Source organism: Triturus cristatus, chromosome 1_1 (genome assembly GCF_964204655.1).
Source record: "Triturus cristatus chromosome 1_1, aTriCri1.1, whole genome shotgun sequence".
Lineage (NCBI taxonomy): Eukaryota > Metazoa > Chordata > Amphibia > Caudata > Salamandridae > Triturus > Triturus cristatus.
This window is the reverse complement of record NC_140579.1, coordinates 332426301-332451443: the sequence shown is the minus strand read 5'-3', so window position 1 is coordinate 332451443 and position 25143 is coordinate 332426301. Positions and strand designations below refer to the sequence as shown.

Sequence of the window (25143 nt, the reverse complement as noted above, 5' to 3'; positions counted from 1 at the left end):
CATAGGAGTCCAATGGTCCTTACACGAGCAACACAGATATGATTTCATGAATGTTTGTTTTGAATCCAGAAGATGTGCAATGATACGTACTAAACAGTAGTCGTAATCTGATAAATACATAAATGCGCATCTTTACCTGTTCTTGGTAGTTGCTGGGATGGGTTAGAGGCTCGCGCGCGGTCTGATAGTTGTTGCACTAGTCCCTTTTTACTTCCTCTATTCTTTTTGTCTTTGCGGGACGTCGCCTGGAAGACCGACCCGACATAAAGAGGAAGGCGGAGGGGGGGAGCTGGGATGCCAAGCTGGGATTCACCGCAAGGCTGGAGCACCAAGTAAGTGGAGAATAGCGAGGCTCAGTGAAGAGTGTTTGTGTGGCACGATTTAAATGCCCACTGGCCGTGCAGGTGCATCTTTGCACGTGTGGCCGAGTAATGGGCTTTTTGAAAACATCTGTGCATGTTGGTTTGCACTTTGGTGAAAGGCAGCAGTTGGCGCGTGATATGCGTGCAAGAGTTACCAATGTTCGTTGACAATTCAGTTAACTCGGGCGGTGTTCTGTGATTCAGTCTGTTTGTCATATTACTGCTGTCTCCATTCAAAGATTATACAAGGTATTTCCTTTATTATTGTACAAGCATGAAAATGTGATATACACAAATATGCATACTAGAAATACAAGGTGCTTACCACTGCCACCAGGGTTTGACACATTTTTACAGAGTTCACACCACTGCCACCAGGGAATAATCATGACAACAGGGGAGGGGAGCGACCATGAGATTCATGAAGCACCTAAGCTCGCAGTAGCGTGGACTGCCGTGCTGGTACCAGGGTATATGACAGGAGTCCAAGCAGGCAGTGGTGCTGGTGAAGATGCCCCCGACACAGGAGGCATTCCTTCTGGTGCTGGTAAGTATTGTTTATTATTTATTTATTACTTTTATCGATTCTCACCAAGTGTGCATTATGGCATTCTGCATTTTCCATTTTCCCAACTTCCCTTTTTCTCCTGTTTACGGTCGTTAGGCTTTACATTTATTTGGCTCCATAGTGTTATTTTTTAAGAGTTTTTTACTAATAGGTATTAGTCAGACTCCTCATTATTTTCCCTCATTTCAGGATAGCCAACCACTAAGGATCCTCCCTTGCCCCATCGGACTGAAGAAGCCTCCATCCCTGCAATCTCTGCTGGTTCTGCTGGTAATGCATGTTGAATTTTTTCCCCTATCAATCTATGATGCAATAGCGTCTTCTGTATTTTCACTAACTTCCACATCTACTTTTGTGTCTCCTTTAACCATGAATTCCAGTCTCCTTGTGTTTACTTTTATATTGCGCCCGTTTCTGCAGCTGACTTCCTCCTTTTGTAGCTTTCTTCCCCTGCCTTTTATTTTTAGTAACCTTTCCCTTGCCTCTCATTTACATACATAATCTTGTGTTAACAAAATAACACATGCATATGTATTCACAACATGTAAGTTGACAGCAGGGTTTATTGAGCAAACAGTCCATAGTATAGATACAGAGATGGTTATCGTGGACCCCAAAGGAATACCCTGTCATGCAAGGTTCCATGTCATGACAGTGTAGCATGGCAGGATTCTACCATACATCCTGTCCATTCCTTTCCAACCTTACATTGTTTTCTGATCCTTTTAGAGCTTTGTCCCTATATTATGAAAAAAAAGTTTATATAGCGTTAAATGGTTGACTTGGTCCATTAAACCTTTCAAAGTGATACTGTGGATAGTAGATAACCCAAAAATAGTGATGCATTGCTTTTGTAACTTGCGCAACATATTGTGATGGTTACAGGTAACGTAATATGTGTATTATGTTTTTGTCTAGGAACAAAAGTATCCACGCTCCTGCAGAGCAGGGCAGAGACCATCATGGAAGGGGAAGGAGAAGCTGATGAGACAAGTGGTAAGTCACTTTCCATCCTAAATGAACTACTGCATTTGTTAAGTCATTCCTCCCTTTCTTCCAAGCCCACTTAGCAATCCTTTAATAAATTATCCAGCCTCCTATGTAATTGACTCATCCTCCTGCCATTCAATTGTTAGAAGAAAATGTGGGGTAGCCCAGTGCCCACTGATCCATAACTTAACCCATTCTTCCAATCCCACTCAGCCCAGGAATTGAAATCCCATCTCTCTCTGCAGGAATTCTTCATGAATGTTGCACTCTGTAGTCAAGTAAAATTGTGTAGCATTAACCAAATGTGGTATATTCATTGAAAAATCTAAGTTTACAGTGATGTTACAGTTAGGCTAAGGTTTCACTCATACAAAACCAGTGAAATGTAGCAATTGTAGTTGGCTGAGCTAACTATAACTCACACCCCTCGCAATGCACTGCTTATGACCTCACATATTACATCACTCATGACATGGACACCAACATCACTCATGACAGCACTGATGACATCTCAAATGACATCACTGATGGTATAATTCACAGAAACATTGCTGCACCAATCCAACCCTTATAGAACCTTTCACACACCCACCCCCCCTACAATCATTCACAAAGCCATTCACAGACCCATCCCAGTATTCAAACACCCACTCACTGATTTATAAATCTACATACACATCCACTCACTGCGGGAGTTTCTGGAGGTAACAGGAGGGGTAGTTGGCCCCCAAGGACACTCAGCAGCCAAAGGACTTCATGCCCCAACCAGCAGTGCACCAGAAGGCGTGTTTGCAGAGTGGTGGAGAAAGGGGCGTTGCCTCCCAAGACCTCTCACAAATCCGCAGTGTGGGACTTACTGGAGGTAACACGAGGGCTTGTTGGCCCCCAAGGACCCTCAGCATTCAAGAGGACTTCATCCCCCAACTAGTAGTGTACCAGAAGGTTCGTTTGTGGAGTTAGTGGGAAAGGGTGGTGTGGCCTCCGACCACTTCTCAGCAATCCTGCTGTGTGGGAGTTACTGGAGCTAACAGGAGGGGTTTCTGGCCCCCACAAACCCTCTTGAGTAAAGGGAACTTCAGCCTCCATCAGCGCGCCAGGAGGTGTGTTTGCAGAGTGGTGGAGAAAGAGGTCGAGCCTCGGTGAGTTGTCTGGTGTTTTCACTAAATTTCTCATTTTAGGGGAGGGCAACGTGTGACCCCCAATTCCCTTTACTACTACTAAAGTTAAGACATTTGGTCTAAGTTAAACTTTTGGTCTCAACGTAGACCAAAAGTCTAACTTTAGTAGTAGTAAAGTTAGACTTTTGGTCTAAGTTAGAATTTTGGTCTAAACTTAGACCAAAAGTCTAACTTTGCTACTCGTAAATGCCCTTTGTGAATACTGAAAGTCATAAAGTTAGACTTTCATCTCAGATTACCTCTGTGAATTGGAACAAGTGCCAAAGCTGGTAGAAGGCCCGCCATGGGCTCATATGATTCATACATTGAGTCATCAACGTGAACTCAATTTAATGGTGGATGAAACCGCTAAGGCAACAGTTTGTACTGTTACCATTGCTGCAATAACTCACTCAAATACAAGGACAGATGGAACAACTAGGGTGGCAGTTAATGCCATGCGCAACGGATCAGCCATACCAAAAGTCTTTCCACTCAAGTACTTCTACAAGTTAGATGCACAAAACATTCCGTATGCTCAGATTCCCGGAGTGGGGGATAGAGTAATACCAAACATTGATCGCAGATTAGGACTGATAATAGCTGTACATGAGGGTCTAGGTTTCACTTACACAGGGATTGCTGCTACCATTTCTTTACTGAAGCACCGCTATTGGTGACCAGGTCTATCAAAACAGACCAAGTACTTTGTCCTTATATGCGACATCTGCCAGCAGATGAAAGGCTCCACCATAGCTCGTCCAGCACAGACACCTCTATTGATTTTAGACAAGCATTTGGCTTGTGTGTATTTGGATCATTGCGGCCCCTTATAATCAGATGGGGCTTACAAGTACATCTTGGTGGCAGTGGATTCATGCTCCAGATTCCTTTGGGTTAGGCCACTGCGCACAGCTGAAGCTCGAACTGTAATAAAATAATTTTGGCTTGCGGTACTCCTCCCCCTACCAACCCAAGGAAAATTCAGTGGTTGAGAGGAAAAAACGCTACTCAAAGCAGTCCCTAACAGCAAGAGTAATGGACTCAAATGGCAGTTGGGTCAATCCCCTATATGGGGTCCAGAGGGCACTTGAGAACATGCCAAGAGAATCCCTAGGGGATCGTACCCGTATGAGCTCTTGGGGTATGAAAATGTGGGTATCAGACCTTGACAGTGTCAGCACAGTGGCAGCTGAAACACCGTTTGACATCAATGAACATTTGTCTGTTTTACAGGAACTCATTGAATTTCAGGCCTTACAAAGCAATGTCCAAATAAAACGAACCGCCACTGGGGGCCTGCCTCGGTCCCAAAGATTGAGGACCTGGTCAGAGGAAAAATAGTGGATAAAAAAAGAATTTGGGCTATCATACAGAGAACCTGCACCTGTCCTGGCTGTTGAAGGTATTAGAATAGTACTTCTTCTGTCTCTTGATGGTCGCTGAGACCAAAAGGTTGTCTCTTTCGATCTGATCAAACCACACTATGTGACCAATTTTCAACAGTAGGCCATGTGAGATCCTGAGTAGCTGCCACACTCCGCTCGCTACTATACAGGGAGTTCAGATGGAAGCTTTAATATCAACAGAAGATTCCACCCTTCAAAAAGAAGCGGAAAACATCAATGAAATAATACTACTTCTTGTTGAAACAACTACAACTGTACAGTCAACTGGTACAGAAATTTCAATTCTGAAAATTGACGTCTATGCGAACATGCCACAGATCGAGATCCCCCAGTTCTACAAAATCTGCTGAACTACCAAGAATAGATCGGATGGTGTCTGTCTACTTCATGCATTATGAAGATTTCTCATCGGATCCAAGTGAACCTGTACTGCCAACACCATCTCTCCTTTTCTTTTTTGTTGTTGTTGTGAAATATCATTTTTATTGGCATTTGTAAAATTCTCTTCGACTTAATCTATACATTTTCACATCTACAACAGGGATGTATTCATCAGGGTGAAAACAATCAACCATTTCTATAATAAATTTTGCGTTGCAGTCAAACATTAATCATTTTCTAACATTTCTTTTCATCATCCATCCTTTCCTGGGGCTAGTGCCGCCCTCCTACCTGATAGCTTGCTAATAGGTCCCTGCTGTATCAAGGCATGTTGTGGGGAGTGGCTAAGTCTACCATCTGTATTAACATTTGTGCATGTTTATGTCCTAACAATTCTGATATGATTGACACAACACTTAGAGAAAACAAATGATGGCATCTTCAAAACTATCGAAACCCAACTAAAACCTATAGAATTACCAGGGGTCCCTCATCTGCAGGTCTGATAGTGAATGTGTTTTTCCTAATACATGTTGGTAAGCTCATCTGGTGAGCAGGAGGCTCCGGGGGGGAGAGGGGCAAGCAATGAGGCATGGGGAGAAAGCTGGGCCCGGCAGCAGCGAGGCAAAAGGGACCATCCAAATGTTACCACGCTGCTGTGTGATTGATCTCACCCTCTCCATGTGATCTCTCAGTCCCTCAAGGGTTCAGCAGAACCAGTCCTACACTTGATCGGTGTGTGTCTCTCACACCTCTTTGGGATCCGAAGGTCCTGTGTGTGAGTCTCAGTCAGTTATGTTACGTATGTCCCATGCCCCCAGTATTTCTGCCCATGTTTCCGCCAGGGGTCTACATCTTTTTGTGACCTTGTCTTTCCAGAGCAAGGCCTTCTCCTCTGCTCTGGCCCAACAGGAGACATCTTTTCCCAATCTGTTATTAGGGGGCTCATCGCTGCCCCCCATCTGAGAGCTATCCTCTGTTTAGCCAGGACGAAAGCTAGGTCAAAAAACCTGTGCCACATACATTTAGATTTGGGCCTCTGGAATAGATCCAGTCGGCACACTTCCGGAGAGCATCTCATATTGTAGGTTAGAACCTTGTTGACTGTATCCACGATCGTGGCCCAATATTGCTGAAGTCCTGGGCAAGACCACACCATATGATCAAAGTCAGCGCTTATTCGCGAGCATCTAACACAAGTCTGGTTATCTCTCCCATATACTACGTTCAAATTATGAGGTGTGAGGTAAGTACTATGCAGTATGTTAAATTGTATGAGTTCAAAGCTGCATTCCTCAACACTTTTTTGGGTCTTTCCAGGGCTCTATTCCATTCCTTCTCAGTCAGTGGCCTACGCAGTGTGCCCTCCCATTTCTTCAGTATTCGGGGTAAATTTCTTTGTGTCATCTCTGTTAATGCTAGGTATAGCAATTTTACCAGGTGTCCCGCAGAGCCCAAGGTTACCATTGCCTGTAGGATCCCATGGGTTGCAGGTTCTCTTACATTATCTCCCCATAATGCAGCCAGTGCCCCCCTTATCTTGTGATAATTCAAAAACTGTCAAGGTGGGATGTCATGGTAATCCAGAAACTCATCTAGTAGAAGCAATTCACCATCCAGGTAACAGTCTTCTACCCACAGAATTCCCGCTTCCTCTCATCCCTGCAACTGTCTCTGCATGAGGGGAGGGCCCATCCCATCTGTGTGAGGCCCGCGAGTGGTATGTTCGGTGCGTAGAGTGGCGCGTCTCCGGCCCTCTTCGTACACCTATCCCAACATGCAATTGCCACTGTAAGTATCGCACCCATGTTTTTGATCTTCTGGCAGGGATTGAGCATTCTGGGGAGTAGTGCACCTCGCGTGGTATGCACTGACAGTGACAGTGTCTCGAGCCCCCTTCCATCTAGCCATCTGGCCAGCCACTGAAGCTGTGCTGCCAAATAACAAGCCTCAAAGTTGGGAGCACCTAGTCCCCCCCTTATTAGAGGCCATCACAGAGGCTGTAGGGATACCCTATTGCATCCGCCGACCCACACTAGGTCTCTCAACAAAGTGTCTAAAGCCTTCAACCATTTCCTCAGGATCACTACTGGCAGGTTAACAAAGAAGTACAGCAACCTAGGTAGTATCAGCATCTTGGACAGGGCCACTCTAGCCATCGCTGGCAACTTAAGTGAGCCCGCAACGCTCTCAAGGCACCTCCCATGTTCCCCTACAGCAGATCCATCTGACGATGGTAGACCTGTATTCCCAGGTACCTGAATGAGCTTGGTGTCCATTCCAAGTCTAATGCGAGGTCTAGCGGTCTACCGAGGTCAGGGCTCAGCGGGAATAAGCAAGGTTACTTTTTGTTTACACAAAGTCCCGAGAGCTCTACAAACTCCTCCAGTATGCACAACACTGCTGGGATACCACGGGATCCATTTCAGAGGTAGATCAGTATGTCATCTGCGTACACCGAGACTATGGGGTCCATTAGGGAGGAGGGCGGATGTCCTCCGCCGGGCTTGCGGTTGCAACCGCCGGACCGGCGGCGGACATCCTCCAGCCATCGAAGCCCTGAACACCGCCGGTCCAATTAGCATTGCCGTCGTGACCGCAGTGGTGTGATTTTCCGTCTGCCACTTTTCCGCCGGTTGCAGTCCGCCCGCTTGCCTGGCGTGCGGAGCTGGACCACTACAATTGTGGTGGATCAGGGCCAAGCACCGCCGGCACGATTATGATGCCGGCGGTTGCCAGCTTTCCGGGGCTGTGGAACCGCCATGGAAAGGCATGCGGAGAATGTCTCTTGGGGTCCATTGCAGATCCCCAATGGGTTGGGGGGGGTGTGGGTGCACTGGGGGGTACCCATGGTACCCCCCTACATGTACCCGTACCAGGTGGCAGGCACTGTGCAGTGCCTACAACACAGTGCAGGGACATGCAGAACATGCTTGTTTGGACATCGGGGTGGTACTGCTGGCAGCACCGCACGCCACAATTATAACCGCCGCAATCCGACCGCCACGGTCAGATTTCCACTGCGGAGCATAATAATTGAACCGCGGTTTTCCCACGGTCCTGGCGGGCAGTGTTTTCCCGCTACCATGGCGGTCGGAGTGATTTTCCGACCGCCATGCTAATAGACCCCTATGTGTTCAGTCCGTCAAGCGCTAATCCAAGAGTTCCACCCTCCTGCCTAAGCCTCTCCGCCAATGGCTCCATGGCCAGGGCAAAGAGCAGTGGTGAGAAGGGCTGTAGATGGAATATGGGGCTGCCATTGTGCGACCTGTACGCACTCTAGCTCTAGGATTCTCATATAAAAGGCAGACCCATTTTGACCAGCCATCTCCTAATACCATCCTTTTCCTTACCTCCTGCAGGAAATCCCATCGCAGGAATCGAAGGCCTTTTCCAAATCAACAGCCACCACAACTGCATCAGGGTACTCCCCCAAGTCCCTGTGATACAGGACATTGGATAGTCTTCTCAGATTATTGGAGGTTGAACGTGAGGGGATAAATCCGTTTTGGTCCGTGTGGACCAATCTCTGCATCTGGGGCAGAAGTCTGGTCGCCAGCACCTTGCTTAATATTTTGAAGTCTATGTTTAATATCGACAATGGCCTAAAATCCATTATGTCTGCTACCTCTTTCTTTGTTTTCGGCAAGGGGATCATCAACGCCTCTCTGACTGATGGTGGTAGTTGTTTGTCCCCAAGCGCCACCGCATACATTTGCTTCAGCCTTGGGGCCACCATCTCTGCCTTTCAAGCTACGATTGTATGCTCTCTATCATTGGCTGAAAAAGACATACTTTCATACTTTATTGTTCCCCAGATAAACCTCTGGATTACAATTGGATTACTTTTCCAGGTTCTCTGGATTGGTTTAGTAACTGTCTTTTTCATACTTTTGAATGGACATTTGCTCCCAGAAAGCTTCTTGTGAACTTGGTTCTTGAACCACATGTATCATCTCATCGTAAATTAAGGGACCTGCCCCTGGTAATCAGTATAGCAGTTCCAGTTCCTAAAGGAATTGTATGGGCCAGGGTATTTTATGATGTGCATGGTCGTACTCAATTATTGCAAATTCCTTATTTGTTTAAAATTTCCTTAAATCATAGCATCACCTCTAGTACGTTCTCTGATAATTGGGACATTGAAATTGTGCATAATTTGTTTTCAAGTCTACGGCAATCAGCTGCATTTTCTAATGATGAATTGTATGATGGTACATTTCATTGATGAGATATGTTCTGTTTTCAACATTATGGTCACCAGTTTTTACACAAAGCTAGTGTCATGTGCGCTGTTTATAATTACATACAATGGGAATACTGCCCAGCACTGCTGAAACGTAGTTCAAAGACATTTGTGCAAAACTTTGCTTATTTTTTCAGTTTTGATGCATCATACCCAGCCTCATATTATTATAGGTTTGTACCCACACTTGCAAAGAAAGATATAACAAACACCAAGCTTCATTTATTTTTTCCTTTTTTTAGATCATGAAGCTGATGGGAGAAAGAGTGGTCTTCTGAACAATATCTTGCTCAGCAAGAACCTCAACCACCCATTATGCTCCTACATCCAGAAGATCTGTTGCTGACTGTGGCTCCTGTTGTTTACTTTTATGCGATCATTCAGTTTGAGGTTGAGACAATTCAATTTCAGATTCACTGCGATACATGATTGCAGTATCTGCAGCACTGAGAGACATAACCTTAGGTATTGTTGGGTGGTGTCATTGATGCAGGAGTCTCAGCCTCTTTCTGCCCATAGGAGAGTGCAACAGATATATCATGTCTCCTGATAAAGGAGAAGGACTTGATGCCAGTGGTGGCAAATTTATTCTTCTCCTCTTCACTAGCAACTTTCTTGGCAAGAGCCTCCTTCTTTGAGGCCATCTTATTAACACTAGCAGTTAGCACTTAGAACTAGGAACAGAAGAACTTAACAGTGGAGGACTCATTCACTGATTTCTCTCCCTATCAGCACAATGTGTTATATCTTCTGCAACACCTGCAAGCATAGCAGAAAAAATGTCTGAAATGGGCTGGCAGAAGAATCTAAACAATGTAACACAAGAGAAGTCATCATCATCATCATCATTCCAAATGCTTAATGTTACACCTGCCAGCATTAGGGTGGTCTTCCCCCAAACTTTCCTCATTCATTTTTTTGCTGATCTCATTTTTGCTGGCCTTAGGAATCTGTGCTCTTTACAACTACCAGTCAGTGCTAAAGTGCATGTGCTAAATCTTTAAAACATGTTAGAACTGGCTTATTCTCAATTGACATATACTTTTAAGTTCCTAGTAAATTGGGAATACATATAACCAGGGCCTGTAAATTAAATGCTACAAGTGGGCCTGCACCACTTATTGTGCCACCCACTTAGGTAGCCATTAAAAATGTCTCAATCCTGCCATTGCAGTCTGTGGATGCAGGATGCAGTTTTAAACTGCTATATTGCCCTAACAAAATGAATCTATTGTCATGTTCAAACCTTCCTTCTTAATACATAGACATCATCCTTGGAGTAGGCCCTGGACAGTCCAGTGAACAGGATGCAGTGCATTTCAAAGTAGGACATGTAATTTTAAGCTTTACATGTCCTGGTAGTTTAAGATCAGATTTTAAATAACATTTTGAAAATGCCACTTTTAGAAAGTGTAGTGTAGTGTAGTTAAAGTCCATCTCACAGGACACAGGGGCCATTTGTTTTAACTGAATGTTTCGATTAGCTTCATATGAAGTGCGCTCATTGTTATCATAATTTGTTTGTAGATTTCCCTGAAGAAGGGTGTTTTTGATACGGAAATGCATTGGGACTTGCATAATCCACGCAGGAACTATATGTATGACATCTAAAAGATGATGAATTGTTTGTCCTATGAAACACCTGCGTCTGAATAATAAATAACAAAGGAGCAACATAATAACCGTGTCAAGGAAAACTCATTAAAATATTGTTTTTAATTGGACTGTTGCTTGTGATTCTGTTATGTTTGTGTAGAATCACTGACAGAATATCGAAGGTCAGAATATCGACCTACAGAAATATCGCAGCAAGAATATCGAAGTCAGGATTATCGACATCCTATCTACATTATGGTAAGTACAAAAATATCAAAAAAACATTTTGATGTCAAAAAATCGTTGTTAAAAATATAGTTTTTTTATAAGTTAAAAAAATAACATAAAATAAAATAACTAATACATGTAATTAAAATAAACATAGTCAAAAATATTTTAAAATGTTTAAAAATTATAAGTAATATATCTAATGTAAAAATACATTAAACATATACATATAGCAAATAATATATATACTCATTAATATGTTTTAATAATTATTTTAATAACATAAATTGTTTAAAAAATCTTATAAATTATAAATACATCTATACAAATAAAACAATGATATAAATAAAAATGAAATACATATATGTAACAAATTTTTAAAAACTTTTAATCTTTTTAAAATTAATTATATACTACATTAGCTAAAATAATACAAAAAATATTAGATAGCTGAGGGAATAAAATTACTATTCCAAATCCAAACAGTGCAGCAGTAGGGAAAATGTTGGATAACGTAGGGGTTAAAATTACTATTCCCACACCAGGGAGAGCAACAGTAGGGAAAGTGTTGGTTAGCGTAGGGGTAAAAATTACTATTCCCACTCCAGGGATTGCAACAGTAGGGAAAGTGTTGGATAGCGTAGGGGTAAAAATTACTATTCCCACTCCAGTGAGTGCAACAGTAGGGAAAGTGTTGGATAGCGTAGGGGTAAAAATTACTATTCCCACTCCAGTGAGTGCAACAGTAGGGAAAGTGTTGGATAGCGTAGGGGTAAAAATTACTATTCCCACTCCAGTGAGTGCAACAGATGGGAACGTTTTGGATAGCGTAGGGGTAAAAATTACTATTCCCACTCCAGTGAGTGCAACAGATGGGAACGTTTTGGATAGCGTAGGGGTTACAATTACTATTCCAACTCCACTGAGTGCAACAGTAGGGAAAGTGTTGGATAGCTCAGGGGTAAAAATTACTATTCCAACTCCAGTTAGTGCAACAATGTGGAAAATGTAGGATAGTGTAGGGGTTAAATTAACATACTTATGAATTAAATAATCAAGAACAATACATAAAAACATATTAATTAATTAATTATAATTAAATGACTTCCCACCCTATTCTGCTATAAACCCACAACCCGCTACACATAAAACAAATCACATAAATAATTACATTCTCAATTAATCAATTAATAAAAATTAATTACCAATTTTATTAATTAATTAACAATAAATTAATTAACAATAACAATAAATAACAATTAATAAAACATTGATTATAATTATTATAATGATAAATTAACTAATTAGTACAAATTAATGACCAATTAATAATTAATTAACAATGCATTAATAATCAATAAAAATAATTAAAAACATATTAATTAATTATAATTAAATTACTTCCCACTCTATTCCCCTATAAACCCACAACCCGCTCTGATACTAAAATGCAAAATGTACTTTAAAAAAATTACTCATTTCTAAAACTGTAATACATATATTTAAAAATAATGAAAATACATTAAAAAATTGTTAAACATACATATAAAATACATACTAAAATACATAACACTAATAAAAATATCGATATTATTGACAACGATATTTTTGCTAACGATATTACTTACTTCGATATTACTTACTTCGATATTACTTACTTTGATATTAAAAAAAATATATCACTTACCTTAAGGTCGATATTTTGGTCAGCGATATTCTTGACGTCGATATTCTGTCCCTACAATATTAAAAACTCGATATTAAGGTAGGTCGATATTAAAAAATTCATATTTTGACTGCGCACCGTTTGCCTATTGATTCAAATGAGTTTATTATAAGTGTATTATGTGGTAGACACTCTTAGAGTGTATACTAGTAGTGCACCTTTTGTCTAAGACGTATGTCTTAGTTTTCTCTTCAATTTTAGAAAGTTGGCATTTTCCTGTATTCACCATTTAGTGCCAGTAGCCTCACTCTGGGTCACATGACTGGGTGAAGCTGGCAGTTGGGCTTTGTGTATTCCTCCTAGATAGCCATACACAGTAGAGACCTTAAGTGTGCGTGGGTGGGCCATCACTGTCAGGATGGGAGGGTGGAGCTGGTCACTGCCCTAAAACACTTGAATAGGCTGTGTCCTGCCTCCACATCAAGGGCTGCATACCCTTTGCAGTTAGCAAGGACTGAGGAAGCAAGAATCCTGTCCACTTCAAGAGGAAGCCTCTAGAAGCTTCTCCCACTTCAAAGGAGGCCCAGGTATAAATATTGGACCACAGACACCAAGGGGTCTATTAGGATGGCGGTCGGAAAATCACTCCGACCGCCATGGTAATGGGAAAACACCGCCCGCTAGGCCCGCGGCATAGCCACTGGTCCAATTAGTATGCTCCACAATCGTAATCCGACCGCGGCGGTACGATCATGGCATTTAACATTGCGGCGGTTGCTGCTGCCAGCAGCACCGCCGCAATGTCCAAAAAAGCATGTCCAGCATATCCCTGCACTGCGTGGCAGACACTGCACAGTGCCTGCCACCTGGTACAGGGAGATGTAGGGGGTTACCATAGGAACCCTCCAGTATACCCAAACCCCCCCAACACATTGGTGGTCTGCAATGGGCCTCCGGAGACATTCTCTGTATGCCTTTCCATGGTGGTTTCATCACCGCGGAAAGGCTGGCTACCGCCGGCTTCATACTCATGCCGGCGGAGCCTGACCCTGCACCAGCCCCATTTTAGCAGTCCATCTCCTCCCACCAGGCAAGCGTGCGGACTGCTACCGGTGTAAAAGTGGCAGGCGGAAAATCTCACTGCTGCGGTCGTCACCGCCATGCTAATGGGACCGGCGGTTTTCTGGGTTGCGATCGCAGGCAGATGACTGCCGCCGGCCCCGCGGCGGCCATCCGACCACCATCCTAATAGACCCCCAAGTCTTTAGTTTACTTCTGGACCTCTGGAGACTCTGTCAGGAAGAAGGACGCCTCTGCTGTTGAAATGACTGCCACTCTGCTGGACTGCTGCCCTCAAGGACTGCTGCCTGCCAAGCTGACATGCTGGCTGCTGCCCTCTTGCTTGGTGAGAAGGACTGGACTGGCAACCTGAACACAGGACCATACCAGAATTACTCCAAGGGCCAGTCTCTTGTAACCGGCACCTGGACTCTGCAACTGTGGGATCACTGACAGAAAACCGGAAACAGAAATATTGTTTGGAAATAATATCATGTCAAAATATATTGAGAACCAAAATTTAAGAAAGTAAGTGCTAATAGGTAAGTATAGATTTACTATTCTTAACTACACATCTATGTATCTTGAAGATATATGTATTGTCAAGGTACATATATGTGGAGTTACGTATAGTAAAACTCTACATACCTATAGAAATTTACCTTCACAATATTTTGTCCTCGATATTCTTGGCACAATATTTTGTCCCACAATATTTCTGTTTCTGATATACTGTCCAAACACTGCAACTTCGAGTTCTACCCTGCCAAGTAGTGCCACCTCAGTCCTGGAGCCCTGCAAGTATATCTGAAGGCGCTCTGCCAACCCATCTGTGGACCAAGCAGAATCAAGCATCTCCTTTGCAGAACAGATGCATCGCCTCTGCTGCAAGATCTCTCCCTGTGGAAGGACTCCACATCGACATCAAATCCCATATCAGAACAGCAGCTGTGTGGTGCATCTCCAATACAGCCCCTCACATCTCAACACTCTTGCCAATGGTAACACCAATGAAGATGCATGTTCTTACATTACAGCCTCGCAGCTCCCTGGAACTGACGCATCACCTCAGCTGTGCATCACTTCCTTGAAACCAGAATTCGCATCACAAGACTTTAATAGCAGGCTCCTCAAGGTCAATGCAAAACCTGACATCATTCCCAGCCCCTTACAACCGACACATCGCCTCAGCTGCTCAATGCATCCTCAACGTGTAGATCTCGCAATGCTCCGCAACCAGGACTTAAGGTACTCTTGTTCAGCGGGCCAATCTGAGTCTATGTAGCCAGGCCGCACTCCATCGCAGTTGGGCTGAACTTGTGACTTTGTCCAGTCCAGCATGACCAGGTATCCACAGTTGCCGCTTTATGATTTTTGGCGCTATTTTCACTGAAATCCTTAAACCTGCATACCTCCAGTTTTCTACTGATTGGATTTTGCTTGTTTTGATGTGGGATCCATTTTTGCTGTGTGTTTTTATTTTATTACTGTTTTAATTGTTGCAGAAATACTTTACATATTGCCTCTAAGTTAAGCCTGACCGATCTGTGCCAAGTGACCAGAGGGATGAGCACAGGTTAATTTTGGGTTTCCTTGTGACTTACCCCTGACAAGGATTGTGGTTGCTGTTTGAGTAGGTTTTAACCCTCCACAACCAGTAACCTAATTTCTTGTACTTAAAAATAGTATACCCAAAACATGCATAAATTCCCATGACAATATTACACTGGAGAGAGGGGGGTGCTGGGAACAAAATATAAAAAATACATTAAATAATCGCAGGTCCCCTACCAGTGTCCATGGGGACTCTACGGAAGGCAGGGGGAGGTAGGAAAAAAATCTAAACAAATACACTAAGTAATTGCTGGTGCCCCACCAGGGCCTGTGGGCACTCTATGGGAGGTGGGGGAAAGCAAAAATCGAAACAATTGATAAAAACAACAACACTGCAATACAATCAACCACAAGCACACATAAATATATTAGGAAAAAAGAAAAAGAAATTAACAAAAATGACATAGGCCCCTTCTATCAATGTTCCTAAGGATTGTTTTTAAAAGTGGAGCAAAGGGATTGCAGCATATACTGCCTGCACAAAATGATGGAAGCTAGCTATCCATCACATAGCCACTGAAGAAGGAGGCATGGTAAGCAAAGATAAAATATCCACCAAACATACACATACACACATGTACACACACACACACGCACACTCACACACACAATAATTTGCTCCACAAATAGTGGTTGCTTGACTGGCTTCATGGCCAGCAAAGAAGGAGGCATACAGAACAAAGACAAAAGGGCCACCATGACCACACATATGCTGGCAATACAAAATGGCCATCAACGCATGGCCAGCAAAGAAGAGGCATTAAGAACAAAGAACACATGGCAGCCTATGGCAAACACACACACTGGCTACACAAAATAACCAACGACACATGGCCAGCCATGAAAGAGGCATGGAGAACAAAGAAGACAGTTGCCATCTACAGCCTGAAGCAACTTCCCCCATTGAAAAAAACATATTATAGCATTACATGGAAAGATGGCACCCATATTATTTACCAAATGTATCTGAGCCCACACATGCACCTGCACATGTACATTAAAACAGCAATGCTAAAAACAAAAATTTTTATTAATTTAAAAAATGTCTTAACCACAATATCAACCATGTCACACATACACAAACTCACAACAAAATGGTGGGCAAGAAGAAGGTAGTTGAGAACAAAGGAAAATGTCTGGATACATGGGCCTGGACTTCAGGAGCCACCCCAGTCCACGCCAGCAACAGGAACATGCAGCCATAATATAAAATGCACTACTTGTTGCATTTATTTCAAAACCATCCAGAGCCCCCTAAATATTTTCAAAAAGAATACAGCAGCTATGGGAATGAGAGGAAAAAATCAGAAATACACCCAAGACCTAGTGCAGGGTAGACTGGCCACAAATAGTAAAACAACATCACAGTAAAATAGTAAACAAATTGCAAAAAACATTTTTTAAAACCCACAAGAGAAGTGGAGAAAACGTACATTTGACCCTAAGCCTCCACCTTCAATAAAAGTGTAAACATACTGGGCCCGATTCACAAAGGTAAACTAGGACAAAAGTCTAACTTTATGACTTTTGGTATTCACAAAGGGTTTTTACTATTTGAAAATGCGCTTTGTGAATGCCAAACATTGAACTGCACGAATTTTGGTATTCACAGAGGGCATTTAAGAGTAGTAAATGCCCTTTGTGATTACCAAAAGTTGTTAAGATAGACTTTCATCTCCCTTTCCTTTGTGAATCAGATCCTTTCCCTTGCAAAGTTAATCCTATATACCCCTTGTTGGACTTGGCCCTTTTTGGCTAAAGTTCCCTAAACATTTTGCCTTCCCCCTAGACCTTTTTTCTGACATGGTGTTGCCGACTCAGATGCTTAGGGCACTTTGCCACTGCTGATCATATCAAAGTGCAAGTGCTCCCTGTATAGTAAGTAGTATGGATTAGTGATTCGATGATTGGTATGTTTGCCTTACTAGGAAAGTCCCTAGTAAAGTGCACTATGTGTACCAGGACTGATAAAGACTGAAAAGGATTGAAACTACTTTGTGGTCAAGAGGAACCTCTGCCAAGGCAGAACAGCTGAAGAGACTGAAGAAAAGGACTGACCCTTGCTATGTGTTCTGGGGTTGGCCTGCAGTTTGCCAACTTAACCAAGGAGAGGCTTAGGGTCTTTGCTGTGTGCTGTGTCCCCCTGCTTGAAAGTACTTTGCTGTGTGCTATGTCCTGAAGTAACTTGTCTCCAAGGGCCCGATGAGAGCTGGCTCCCTGTTTTGGAAACTCAGGAACATCAAAGTTTCCAAGTGTGTCTCAGCGGCGCTGTGTGCGTGTGCTTTTTGCAGCCAGAGACCTTCGTAAGCATTTGTACGTGTGCAGCCTGAGACTGCCGTGGTGTCCGTGGTTCTGGTTGGAAAGTGCCCCGTGATTGCAGTGCCCCCGCAGCGTCAATCATCATCCACGCTGCTGTGGAGCCGTTTGTGGCCCGAGCCATCATCGTAACTGAGGCTTTGGATCAAGATCGCTGCCGCCGGCCCGAGCTGCAATGTGCTGAAGGATTTCGTAAAGCTAAGGAAGTCGTGAGTAACCCTGTGCGTAGTTTGCGAAGTAGCGCTACGCGTAGCTAGGCAAAGTGCACTTCGCACTACGCGAGCTACGTGTAGCACTTCGCGAACTGCGTAGTACCCTGTTCGCACTGTGCAAGATGCCGTTTTGAATGATTGTACAGTGCGGACAAGCATCCGGCACTGTGCAATCATAGAAAACGGCATCTTGCACAGTGCGAGCTGTAGTTTTCTGCCGCTCGAGTAGATTTTTACTCGAGCGGCAGCTTTCTCAGCGCGGACTGGTAGTTTCTCATCGCGAGCGGTCGCGAGCATACGCGACCACTCAAAATGAGAAACCTGACCTCCCCGCGTATAGAATCTCGCCGGGAGGTTTATTTTCCACGCTCGCGATCGGCAACTTGATGCTGCTGATCGCGAACAAGGAAAAAGTCTCGCCGGGATGTCATTTTGCTTGCTCGCGGTCGCCAACTTGACGTTGAGGACCGCGAGCAAGCAAGAAATGACCGCTGCACTACGCATCGCTACGCTATGCGTGTTTGCACTGTGCTACGTGCAATTTGCGGCGTGCGAAGTAGCGCAAACTTCGCAAACTACGCGAGCATAGCATAGTGCTTTGCCCAGGTTTAGTCGTGAGGTAATCGTGATCGTTGTTCGCAAGAGGAATCTGCCCAAGATCGTCAGCAAAGGAGAAGGCTGTAACCTGTCCAGCAACAGCGTCGCCTTGCATCAGAGCTGCGTCATCATCGGGAGCACCCAGCAGGACGTCCGACGAGCAGGCACAGAGAGAGAGCGAGGCAGCCCATCCCCTAGGTAAGGCTTGGACTCCGGTCGGAAGCCACAAGCGTGTGTGGCCTGGGGAGGTGCAGGAGGAGTACAGGAGTGCTCCCGTCTCTCACCCGCTGCATCACGTTAGACACGCTGAGTCCTCAAGTGGCCCGGACCTGTCTGGCAGGACCGGGACCACCCTCGGAAGTTCAGGACTGTTGTTTGTGGTTGGGGCCTAGTGGTGCCCACGCTAATCGCATTGATTGGCCTGGTATTATTCCTGCATTATGAACTGCCTTAGTACTTGCATTGAGGATTGGATTATACTTGCATTATGAACTGCCTTATTACTTGCATTGAGGATTGCATTATACTTGCATTATGAACTGCCTGATTACGTGCATTGAGGATTGAATTATTCTCCCATTACGAACTGCCGTATTACTTGCAATAAGGAGTGCGTTATACTTGCATTACGAACTGCCTGATTATGTGCATTGACAATTGAATTATTCTCGCATTACGAACTGCCTTATTACTTGCATTAAGGCGTGTTATACTTGCATTACGAACGGCCTGATTACGTGCATTGAGGATTGCATTATTCTTGCATTACAAACTGCCATTTACGTGCATTGATGATTGTATTATTCTTGCATTACGAGCTGCCTGATTGCTTGCATTGAGGATTGCATTATTCTTGCATTACGAACTGCATTAGTTTGACAATACGGACTGCAATACGGGTGACCGCTCAGCCCTCCACAGGGCTTGGTCGCCCCACTCACTGCGCCAGCCACACGCTTGACCCAGTCTTCTCATCCAGCAAATACGTCACCTTCAGCCACTCCACCAATCTCCAGTGGACTGACCACAGCTGCGTCCACTTCAGCTTCAGTAAAACGACGACCCACCACCACCCTCAACAAGCCCCCCGCAGGAGCTGGAACAAGATCACCGGCGACCAGCTCACCACCTTCCTCAGCCAGAACCCCCCCACCAGCTCAACGGACCCCAACGAAGCCGCCAACAACCTCACACAGTGGATCACCAACTGCGCAGACGCCCTCGCACCACTGAAGAAGAACCCCCCCAGCAGACGCGGCAGCAAGAAAGCCTCCTGGTTCACCGACGAGCTCATCACCTCCAAGAAGAACTGCCGCTCCCTGGAGAACACCTGGCGCACCAACCAGACCACAGACAACATGACGGCCCTCAAACACGCCACCCGCAAACACCACCAACTGATCCGCGCCACAAAGAAGACAGCCTTCAAGGAACGACTGGACAACAACACCCACAACAGCAAGGAACTCTTCAGCATCGTCAAAGAGCTCTCCAACCCCGACGCCGGAAACAATGACATCACTCCCTCGCAAGACCTCTGCGACTCCCTCGCAGCCTTCTTCCACGACAAGATCGCCAACATTCACAACAGCTTCGGCCCACCAACCACGAACCCCACCACCGAACCGATGCACCCCACCGCCACCCTCCGCACCTGGACCCCAGTCAGCACCGAAGACACAACACGCACAATGAACACCATCCACTCCGGATCCCCTACGGACCCCTGCCCACACCACATCTTCAACACGGCCGACCACATCATTGCACCCCACCTCCGCGACATCATCAACGGCTCCTTCAACACCGCCACCTTCCCGGAGTGCTCGAAACACGCCGAGATCAGCGCCCTGCTGAAGAAACCAACTGCAGACCCCTCCGACCTCAAGAACTACCGCCCCATCTCGCTCCTCCCGTTTCCTGCCAAAGTCATCGAGAAGACCGTCAACAGACAGCTAGCCGCCTTCCTCGAGACCAACGGATCCCTCGACCAATCGCAATCCGGCTTCCGAGCCAACCACAGCACGGAGACCGCCCTCATCGCAGCCACAGACGACATCAGATCCCTAATGGACAACGGGGAAACTGCGGCCCTCATCCTCCTGGACCTCTCCGCAGCGTTCGACACTGTCTCCCACCGCACCCTGGTACAGCGCCTGAACAACACCGGCATCCAGGAGAAGGCCCTGGAGTGGATCACCTCATTCCTCGCCGGAAGAACCCAGAGAGTCCGCCTCCCCCCGTTCCGGTCAGCGGCCATCGAAGTCATCTGCGGCGTTCCACAAGGGTCATCGCTCAGCCCCACCCTCTTCAACGTCTACATGAGCCCCCTCGCAACCATCGCACGTCAACACAACCTCAAGATCATCACCTACGCCGACGACACCCAGCTGATCCTCTCCCTCACCAGCGACCCGGACGCCGCCAGAGCCAGCCTACACGAAGGGATGAAAGACGTCTCCGAAAGGATGAAGAACAGCCGCCTGAAACTGAACTCAGACAAGACGGAGGTCCTCATCCTGGGATCATCACCCTCCGCCTGGGACGACTCCTGGTGGCCCCCCGCCCTGGGAGCCACCCCCAAGCCAACGGACAACGCACGCAACCTAGGCTTCATCCTGGACTCCTCCCTCTCGATGACCAGACAAGTCAACGCCGTCTCGTCTTCATGCTTCAACACCCTGCGCATGCTTCGAAAGATCTTCCGTTGGATCCCCACCGAGACCAGGAAGACGGTCACCCAGGCCCTCGTCACCAGTCGGCTGGACTACGGAAACGCCCCCTTCGCCGGCACCGCCGCCAAACTCCAGAAGAAACTCCAACGGATCCAGAACGCCTCAGCACGACTCATCCTGGACATCCCCCGACACAGCCACATCTCCGGACACCTGAGAGACCTGCACTGGCTCCCCGTCAACAAAAGAATCACGTTCCGACTCCTCACCCATGCACACAAGGCCCTCCACGACCTGGGCCCCAAGTTCCTCAACAGCCGCCTGACCTTCCACAAGCCCACCCGCCAGCTCAGCTCTGCCAGCCTCGCTCTCGCCACCGTCCCCCGCATCTGCAGAGCCACCGCCGGAGGAAGATCCTTCTCCTACCTGGCAGCCAAGACATGGAACTCCCTCCCCATCCAACTCCGGACAACGCAAGACCATCTCGCCTTCAGGAAGCAACTCAAGACCTGGCTATTCGAGAAGTAGCGCCCCCCCTCCCCCCCCAGCGCCTTGAGACCCTCCGGGTGAGCAGTGCGCTATACAAATGCCTATGATTGATTGATTACGAACTGCACAGAATTGCATTAGGACTGCATTTGAACATCGTGAACGGCTCATTAACACCGCAAGAACCTACAAGTGTTTGTTGGCATAATAACCGGCAAAGTGAAATATTACGAATACGCATATGTTGGATCGTTATCATTTGGTCTCATCGTATTTTTCTTCTTGATAAATATACCGCTATTTTCATACATCAGTGTGGTGTCCATTTGTGGGGTTATCACTGTGTCACTGGGAGTGTGGTTGCAAATATTTTACACATTGCCTTGAAGATAAGCCTGGCTACTTGTGCCAAGCTACCAGGGGGTGAGCAGGGGTTATCAAAGAGGGTTTCCCTCCTTTCCCTAACTAGAAGCAAGGGTCCCCATTTGGACTAAAGTAAACTGGAGACCCCCAGTTATAACACCACCCCCCCCATCTCAGTCTACACTGCAGGTCATCTGCCATCAAAGATACAAAATAAAGGAAAAACTAAAAGGAACAAAGGGGTGGGCGGTGGCAGAAAATGCTTTTTTCCACACGCCAGCAGCGGTTATCACAGCCGCCATATTAGCATGGCCAAATATAGCCCAATTTCCCGTCTGCCGCGGTGCGAGGCAAACCGCTATCAAAGTGCGCCTGCCACTGAGGCGGTGGGAGCCAATGGAGACTCACCGCCGTACGGAAGGACGTCCCGTCTGCTGTACAAATCAGGATGCCTCAAACAGCCAGTCGCACCGCTGCAGAGAAACCGCCCAACCAGAGACAGCGGAAACTCGACAGCGTAGCGCGATACCAGATTCCGGGTCCCCTCCACCCGGTCCTGAACGCCATGGATCCAGCTTTACTCGTCCTGCTGGTGCTGTGCGGGATACATCACCAGCAAATCAGGGACCGTCGCAGACGCCGCCGCAGGTACGCAACAACACAATCCAGCACACAATCACAACATACTACTCACGGGCTGATACAGGGTCCCTGTCTACACCAGACACACTGGTGGGGACAGGAAGACATCCATAAGTGTACCGACACATGTCTTACCTGGCACCAAAACACCCCTCCGCATCAGGGTCACCAATCTACCGCGATCATGAAGTAATGTCCCGGTCACGTCAACGCAGCGGTGAATACGCGGGAAAACATGCGCACAATGCAGAAGGCAGGGCCAGGGCCAGGCATGGGCAGGCCACTAAGACCACAGGGCCACACCTCCACCCTCCACACACTGCCCCCGCCTACATGAATAGACATGCCATGTGCACCCCCCTGTGCAACCCCATGCCCAACACCAAGCTAGGTGAATCCACAACCTGCACGACACAACTAACAACTAGGGAGACAGCCACAGCAGGAGTGGCTGCAGAGGAACACACAGCACAGAAGCACAGGCCCAGGGCAATACACACACCACAACAACAACACATTCATGGCAAGAACGCTGAGTACAACCACAAAATGAACACACACACATACAATGAACAAACATTCCACTGGACACACAGCCTGCCAAGTCACACAGACATACTCCACAAGGACACACAGCCGCATACACAGACCACATGCTACTAGCAATGGAGCACTACATACATGAAAGCAAAAGTGAGGTGCACACAAATGGGAGGTCAAGGAGACAACCAACAGGTATGTGTACATCACATGCAAGACAAGGAAAAGTGAACAACACCCTCACACCATCAAAGCACACATAGCTGGCACAGTGAGTGTACACAAACCACATTCACCTCAGTGCAACAACTCAGGGAGACAGCAAGGCAAACCATGTATAGGCACAGGGATGAAAGGAAGCCCCTGAAGTCAAACTGTGAACAGCCACACATATGTACACAACAACTACACAGGAGTATGCCAGCAGCACAACACACAGAGCACATTGCACACACCATGACTGTCAAACACAAGTAGGATTCTTCACACATAGCCCCCTCATACCTGCAGCACACAACCCCAGTGTCAGACACACAGAAGGGTGTCAATAATGTCCAGGCAATACACAGACAAACAATCACATTCCCTGGGGATATCCACAAACATCACACACACAGGGATGCCAGAACCAATGTCTGAACAAAAACAACAGCCAAACACATAACACAACAGAAGCACACACAGAACGACAAGACCACACATGACCTGTGCAGCCAAACTGTAGGAAGGCAATGGGAGCCCAGGCACAACAGGAGTACACAACCTCATCAGTCAGGAACAATGCACAGACAACATAACATAACACAGACAAGAAGTGCACCATCACTGAATAACACAGCCACATCAAACACACAACAGATGCACATGACAACAAATCACATAGCAAACACAGCAGGACATCAGGGGATGCACACCAGGGCAGTACAAGGCAACATACACCCACAGCACTGCATGCACAACAATCTGAGTGTGCATACAAAACATAACAGTCCCACACAGCCATGAGAGACACACCATGAACCCCCACAACAACAATCAAAACAGCACACTGACAACATCACACCCAGGAAGTCAAGCAGTACCCCAGCATACACACATACACCTAACACAACACCCACAGATGCACAAATCTGGCACACAAAAGTGGAAACAACTTAACTGCACATGAGCAACCATGCCTGCTGAACAGTACTAGAACAACACAGATAACAAATTGGGGAAATGTCATGAGTGGCACAGTGCCACTGGTCAAAGATACACACCACAAAGCACAGTGTCACAAATGAAGTGATGGGGAGGCACACACACAGGTAACCCAAGGGGACAGCTGACATCAAAGTGAAGTGGAGTGCACCTCATGAGTGGACATGGCAGGAGTGTACCATACACCAATACAGGGAGTTCTGACTCATAATATCAAGGCATCTGAAGCATAGATAGGGGATGGTATCACACCACACACCACATGCCACACTGGAGGCAATAAAGTACCATGTGACAGCAATGCATGAGAACATCACACCCACAATGTCAGTGTGGTTAAGCAGGTATGCACAGTGAGTACAAACAGTATCAAGACACATGGCTGTTCACCAAAACTAAACCCTGACTTGCCAGTCACACACTCTGCATACACACAATTGGCAAAAGCAACAAGTAGAAGTCAGCCAGAACTGCAAGGACACACCAACACACTGCACAGTGCACAACATACAACTCACACATGTGCACACAATCACAGGCCAGAACAATCACACAAACAGGCACTCTACTCCTGGGTGACACATGTGTTTAGTTGACATTGCATGGGCACACACACATCAACACTCACGACAAACTCACAACCTTCACACTGCTCACTACTTGACCACTCAAGTGCACACATTGAACGTAATCCATGTGACTAGGATGACTGCCCATCACAACATGACCATACACCTACTGTCAGTCGGACTGGGAGCTGGCTGTGTGTCGGGCACAGTTGGAGCACTTGAATGGGGAGAGAGAGGCCCAGCTGAGGTAGAGCTATCAGT

General features: G+C 46.1%; 1 long non-coding RNA gene across 2 annotated transcripts; it reads left to right on the top strand.

The window, feature by feature from the left end:
- The first annotated feature begins 277 nt into the window (after nucleotides 1-277).
- Nucleotides 278-9961, top strand: LOC146870190 (uncharacterized). Of its 2 annotated transcripts, none has more exons than XR_014959327.1 (4): nucleotides 278-332; nucleotides 1120-1200; nucleotides 1849-1926; nucleotides 9356-9961. It is a non-coding gene; the product is annotated as an uncharacterized LOC146870190 (long non-coding RNA). The 2 variants fall into 2 exon arrangements; XR_014959317.1 differs by lacking the exon at nucleotides 278-332 and adding an exon at nucleotides 862-909.
- Nucleotides 9962-25143: the final 15182 nt, after the last annotated feature.